The sequence below is a fragment of the Arvicanthis niloticus genome, chromosome 5 (genome assembly GCF_011762505.2).
Source record: "Arvicanthis niloticus isolate mArvNil1 chromosome 5, mArvNil1.pat.X, whole genome shotgun sequence".
NCBI classification, from domain to species: Eukaryota; Metazoa; Chordata; class Mammalia; order Rodentia; family Muridae; genus Arvicanthis; species Arvicanthis niloticus.
In genome coordinates, this window is record NC_047662.1 from 74,063,813 (window position 1) to 74,070,311 (window position 6,499).

A 6,499-nucleotide genomic window follows, 5' to 3' on the forward strand; every position below is an offset into this window, starting at 1 on the left:
AAAAATAGTAGGTTATCTAAGTGACAGGATTTATCAGTGAGCATTATAAGATGAAAACAGATAATAGTGCAAGTGATATACAGTCCAAAGGGTAACTAGAATGAAAAATGTGTAAAAAATATTTTATTAGTGATATTTTATCTGTGGAAGATGATATATATTTCAGAGAGATCTAAATCTTTCTTTTTATTTAATAGCATTTGGTTTTCCACTATAGTAAAAAATGATGGTCTCTTCTTTGATCACTACAAAAGACTTAATTTATTGGTTGAAGTCCTAACCCAAATTGACAGTATGTAAAGTTGTTTGAGAGTTAGTGTTAAATGGAGTTATAACAATTTGGCTTTAATTCAGTGAGATCATTGTCCCTATCTATAAACAAAGAAGACCACAGGAGAGAATTCCCCCTGAACTAGTAAAAGAAAAATTAATAAAGTACCTAGAAATACTTAGGACAGAGAAATTTCCCTATAAAGCAGAGGGTGATACCTGATGGTGATACCTTGCTCTTAGACTTACAATTGCTAGGACCCTAGAAAACAAATTTACTTTGTTAAGGCATTCAGAATGCTATATTGTAATGACAAATACAGTCACTAATAATGCCATTGGGTTTCATTCCTTAGCCCGGGAAACTGGGTATACTCGATTCTAACTAATCTGTGTCTATGGCTGTATCTTCTAACCATTGGCACTGGATTAATAACTTCTCTAAGCTTAACTCACAACATCCAGAGAAAAAGGAAGCCAACCTAAAAACATCATTGAGAGTCTTCTTAACCTTCCTGGTCTGTGATTCAGGAAAAGAATGTCATTGTAAGAAGGCTGATAAACACCTATGTGCAGATGTTTTCTTCATTACTAAAGACGGGTGTTAAGGGAACTGGCCTAGAGGAATTCCTTTTTCTTTTTGAATATTTTCTTTATTTACATTTCAAATGTTATCTATTTACCCAGTTTTCCCTACACAAACCACCTATTTCATCCCCCTCCCCTGCTTTTATGAGGGTGCTCCCTCACTCACCCACCCACTCTTACCTCACAGCCCTGGAATTCCCCTACACTGGAGCATCAAGTCTTTAGGGGACCAAGGACAAACAATGAAGGAGTGTTCCTCTTTCTCCACATCCTTGCCAGCATCTGCTGTCTTCTGAGTTTTCAATCTTAGCCATTCTGACTGGTGTGAGGTGGAATCTCATCGTCATTTTAATTTGCATTTCCCTGATGACTAAGGATGTTGAACACTTCTTTAGGTGTTTCGTGTACTTTTGAGTTTCCTCAGTTGAGAATTCTCTGTTTAGCTCTGTTCTCCATTTTTAATAGGGCTATTCGGTTCTCTGGAGTCTGATTTCTTGAGTTCTTTGTATGCATTGGATATTAGCTCTCTATCCGATGTAGGATTGGTAAAGATCTTTTCCCAATCGTTGTTGCCATTTTGTCCTATTGACAGTGTCCTTTGCCTTCAGAAGCTTTTCAGTTTTATGAGGTCCCATTTGTCAATTCTTGATCTTAGAAGATAAGCCATTGGTGTTCTGTTCAGGGGAATTTTTCCCCTGTGCCCATGTGTTAGAGGCTCTTCCCCACTTATTAGTAGATGGCAGGAAATAATAAAATTCAGGGGTGAAATCAACAAAATAGAAACAAAGAGAACTATAGCAAGAAACAACAAATTCAAGAACTGGATCTTTGAAAAAACCAACAAGATAGATAATTCCTTAGCCAGACTAACCAGAGGGCACAGAGACAGTATCCAAATTAATAAAATCAGAAAAGAAAAGGGAGACATAACAACAGAAACTCAGGAAATTAAAAAACTTTTCAGACACTATTATAAAAGCCTATACTCAATAAAACTGGAAAATATAAATGAAATGGACAATATTCTAGGCAGATACCAAATACCAAAGTTAAATCAGGATCAGATAAACTATCTAAACAGTCCCATAACCCCTAAGAAATCAAGGGATTTTCAAGTTGTCTTCTAGTGCAACCACTGTTTTAAAAGGTTTTTGGAAGTACTTGAGAGGGTATAGCCAAGAAAAAGCTGACAGGAAAAGAGTGTGTTCATCAAACACTGATTTTTTTCTCAAAACTCTCTACAGACATCTTTCCCCAGAACCTAGCCTAATAATTGTAGTCTTCACCTTGCATTCAAAGAAACAGGAAAATTTCTCATAGCAACAGATGTAGACCATTACAGAAAACTACACCCAGTCAAAAGGTAGAGCTGTCTGTATTGCCTAGTCTGAACTCATATATTTATAATATAACATCTGTACCTATGGCAGAAAGATTGTAAAAGCCAGAGGAACAGTGACTTGGTTGTGAGACTGTGTCTATTAGAAATGTCAAAGCTACGTCTGCCAACATGGTTGTCTGAAAATGTTCTGAAAAAGTACAGTACTCATGCTAGCATGGACAAGCGGTTGTGTGGTGTAGCTCAGGAAGCTTCAAGCCTACACAAAAACTATAAGCAACTGAAGAATACTGAAAGTGGGAGCAATATTCTTCTCTGGAGAAAAGCATACTAACTTTTAATTCAATAATAAATATTCAGCTCTGAATACATATGCATACATATATATGCAAAAACAAGTAATGAAAAAATGCTATGGATGTAAAGAACAAAAAAATCCAAAGAGGGGAATATGTAAGAATTTCATGGGAAGAAAAAGGAGGAAAAGGGGTAAGTATATTGTAATCTCAAAAAAGTAAAGAAAATGTTTCTTTTTATAAGCAGATAGGTTGAACATTTTAAGTGCTTCTAGGCCATTTGAGATTTCTCTCTTGAGAAATCTCTTTTTAGGTCTATACCCCATTTTTTTTAATTGGGTTATTTGGGTTTTGGGAGTCTAATTTCTTGAGTTCTTTATATATTTTAGATATTAGCCCTCTATTGGTTATAAGGTTAGTAAAGATCTTTTCCCAATATGTAGAGTGCTGTTTTGTCCCCTTGACTGTGCCCTTTGCCTTTCAGAAGCTTTTCAGTTTCAAGAGGTCCCGTTTATTAGTTGTTGATCTTAGAGCCTTACCCATTAGTGTTCTGTTAAGGTCTCATTACACATCTTGTAAGCAAGACACACTTTAGTTCCAAGAATTTGTCAGTGGGTTGCTTGTCTTATCTCTCCACTGGAGTTCTGCCTGGATAGAGAAAGTGACCACTGCAGGATCCGTATCCCCCAACTTCTGGGAGTCTCAGCTAGAGTCATCCCTACAGACACTCCAGGGTCTCCCCCAATCCCAGGTCTCTCTGTATCTGTTGTCTACAAAAAAACTTTCCTTCTCCCATACAACTGCTTCAGATATATGCTGTGATCTTCTTTTAAAAATGTAAAGCAACTGCACTGCAGCAATTGATGGCATGTTCACAGTTAGTAGCATCTTCAAAAATGAATCAGATCTCATATTTTATAAAACAGCATGTTTACCCAAGATTTTCAGAGGAGGTGTATTTAAGCTAACACAAAGTAATAAATAGGATTATGTCAGCCATATACTTGACTTATAACCCTTTGCATTAAAACAAAATTTTTTTTGAAGAATTCATTTTATATGTCATAAACTATTTCTGTTTGGGCTGCCTTTATTATCACAATTCTTATGAAACTAATATTCAAAATTACAAATGAAACAATATTGAATGAGTATGACTATATGACTAATATGACCTATGACTTTCTTTCTCGGCAAAAGTCAAGAAAAAGAAAATGAAAGGTATAGAAAATGTTTGGTTTCACTAAATCAGAGAACATGGAGGCAAAACCAAAAAAACATAGCACAAAACAAAATTACATCATTTGGCCATGGTTGCGGGAAATTTGTTCTTAATCTTAGTGTAATTTGCTCTCGTAAACCACTTCATATTTAGATATTGTTAACAAAGAAAGGAAAACATTATTGCTGTATTTATTTATATATATTTAAAGTGAACTTTGAACTTGAACTAATATAATGTTTTTAAAACAAGGTAAAAGACTTTCAATAAAACATAAATGTAGTTTAAGTCAAAACTATTCTTTGAGATTTTCATTGATGTATACAATTAGAGATGATTATTTCTGTACTAGTTTGGTTCTCTATTCCAGCAAGAAAACACTGGACAGAAGCAACATGTGAGAGAAAAATCGTTTATTTGTCTCACAGATTACAGTCCTTCTTTGAGAAAATCCAAGGAAAGATGTCAAACCAGGAATCTAAAGACAAAAACTAAAGCACAGACTATGAAAGAACACTAAATACTTGCTTGCTTCATCTGGCTTGCTTAGGCTACATTTTTATTAAAGCCCAGACCTACATATATATGGATAGTACCACATACAGCAGTACCATAGTGGGCCCAACATCAATTAACAACAAAGAACATTTACTATAGACATGTATACAGGTTAATGTAGTAGAATAAATTTCTCAGGTGAGGTTCCCTCTTCTCAGGAATATCAAGTTAAAAATCAAAACTAATTATGGCAATATACATCCTCTTTTCCCACATCCAACTCTGCAGATCCCACCCAACATGACACCCTCCAAATTTCATGTCAATGTTTGTTCTTTAAAGCACACAGAGATACACAGACACACACACACACACAGAGAGAGAGAGAGAGAGAGAGAGAGAGAGAGAGAGAGAGAGAGAGAGAGACTGACTGTACTGTCAGGCTGCACAGATGTTGGGCCATCTATTGAGTATGGGCTACCTACCAGTGGTCACATGCCCCAAAAATTCTATCTCCCCAAAAAGTTATCACCTTACTATATTTCTTCAGGTAGGGTGGAGTCCTCTTCAGCTTCTCCCCCATCCTTGCAGGGATTTTGGTTGGCTTGATATTGTTCATTCCTTGTGCAAGTAAGCACAACAGCTGTGAATTTATGAATAAAAAAGCCATATCTTCTCAAGAATTCTTCTTGAGCATTTTATAGCATATGTCCTACCTTCCTGTTATTAAATTCTTTCCAACCACTTTCCTAGGATGTTTCATGAGTAGGATATTAGTATAGATAATCCAGTTAGGTCTTAGTATTCACAGTCACTAACTCCCCATAGCTTATTTAATAATGCATATTTAACATAAACCACTGTCTTCTGCAAAAGGAAACTTTTTTGAACTAGGTTGGGAACAGAAAAAATACATGAGCACAGGTACAAACATTTAGAAGGCAACGTGACAGTATGAATCTTAGAACCTAATCAGCCATGTGCTTTGGACCAGGTTTACAACACCAAGTTTACAATACTTCTTGAAAAGAAGGGCTAAAATCCAGACAGAAAGCTGTTCTGTTCATGGTTTCAAAACAGCCATGCCACTAATTCATTAGTAGATATGCCTTGCCTGTCAAGTCTCTATTGAAGCATGGAGGATATAATGCTTAGTAAGATCACTGATGTTTTTTCTCCATTCTGGCACTATGAAGCTAGACATTGTGGAGGAAGAAAACACTGATTTATAAAAAGTAAACTTTAAAATTCTACTCTCTTTTCTTTTGAAACCTGTGATTAGATTGTATTTTGCTCAAGTAAATGATACCTTATGTTCCACACTGTGCATCTTGAAGACTGGATGAAAAATATGAATTGATAGAACAGAGTTCTTCCGTAGTAGAACTCTTTGCTTTGTACATTGTCATGGTCAATTAGTCACCAGGTTCTTTACTGAACTAGGAAAATTAGAAGGGGACTCTAGAGAAATATATTTCATTGTATTCTAATGTAAGAATGACCTTAGAGAAGGGTATAAAATAAGTGTTAACTCATTGAGTGAAGATCTAAAGTATTTCAGGTACTCTACTGGATGCTTTCTGGTATTTCTTTCTAACTGCAATCTATTCAAATGTTTACTAAAATACTATGTACAAAAGATTAACTTACTGTAATATGTTCTCCATTTTTGGAGAAAACAGCTTTGCTGTTTTGTTTGTTTTAATTGCATGCATTAAACAAAACCATCATTCTGTGACAGGCATATAAAGCTATAAAGGACAAAATGGCAGCTCTTTTGAAATCAAGACTATGGGTTATCCCTCCCACAGGGAGATCTCTATCTCCTAAACATAAGAAACAAGGAAAAATAACAAAAGCACTGGTTTAGAGTCAGATACACCTTTTAAGATAGAGAATGCAATGAAATGCACATGTCCATGGCCTCAATATTGTTCCAAAGTCAATGCTGTCCAATTTATCTCTAGACTTTACCAACCTTAACACACTATAGACAAACAGAAATTAATAATGTAGTTGTCACTATCATAAAAACAAAACAAAAACTTACTAGGAATTTTAAAATAAACAGAAAATTAAATGAACTAAATTTATGAATTAAATTTCATAATTTTACCCTTGTTGAAGAGGCAGGATAGGAGAAAAAGGAAATCCCTTTAATGAGAATGAGAAATTCGCTACCTGTAAGTTTTGAATAAATATATATGTGAGCTAAGACGACAACTTAGAATTCTAAAAATAATGCCAGCAACCCAGTAAAGTCATTTATCTGTGGATTCTTTTGTA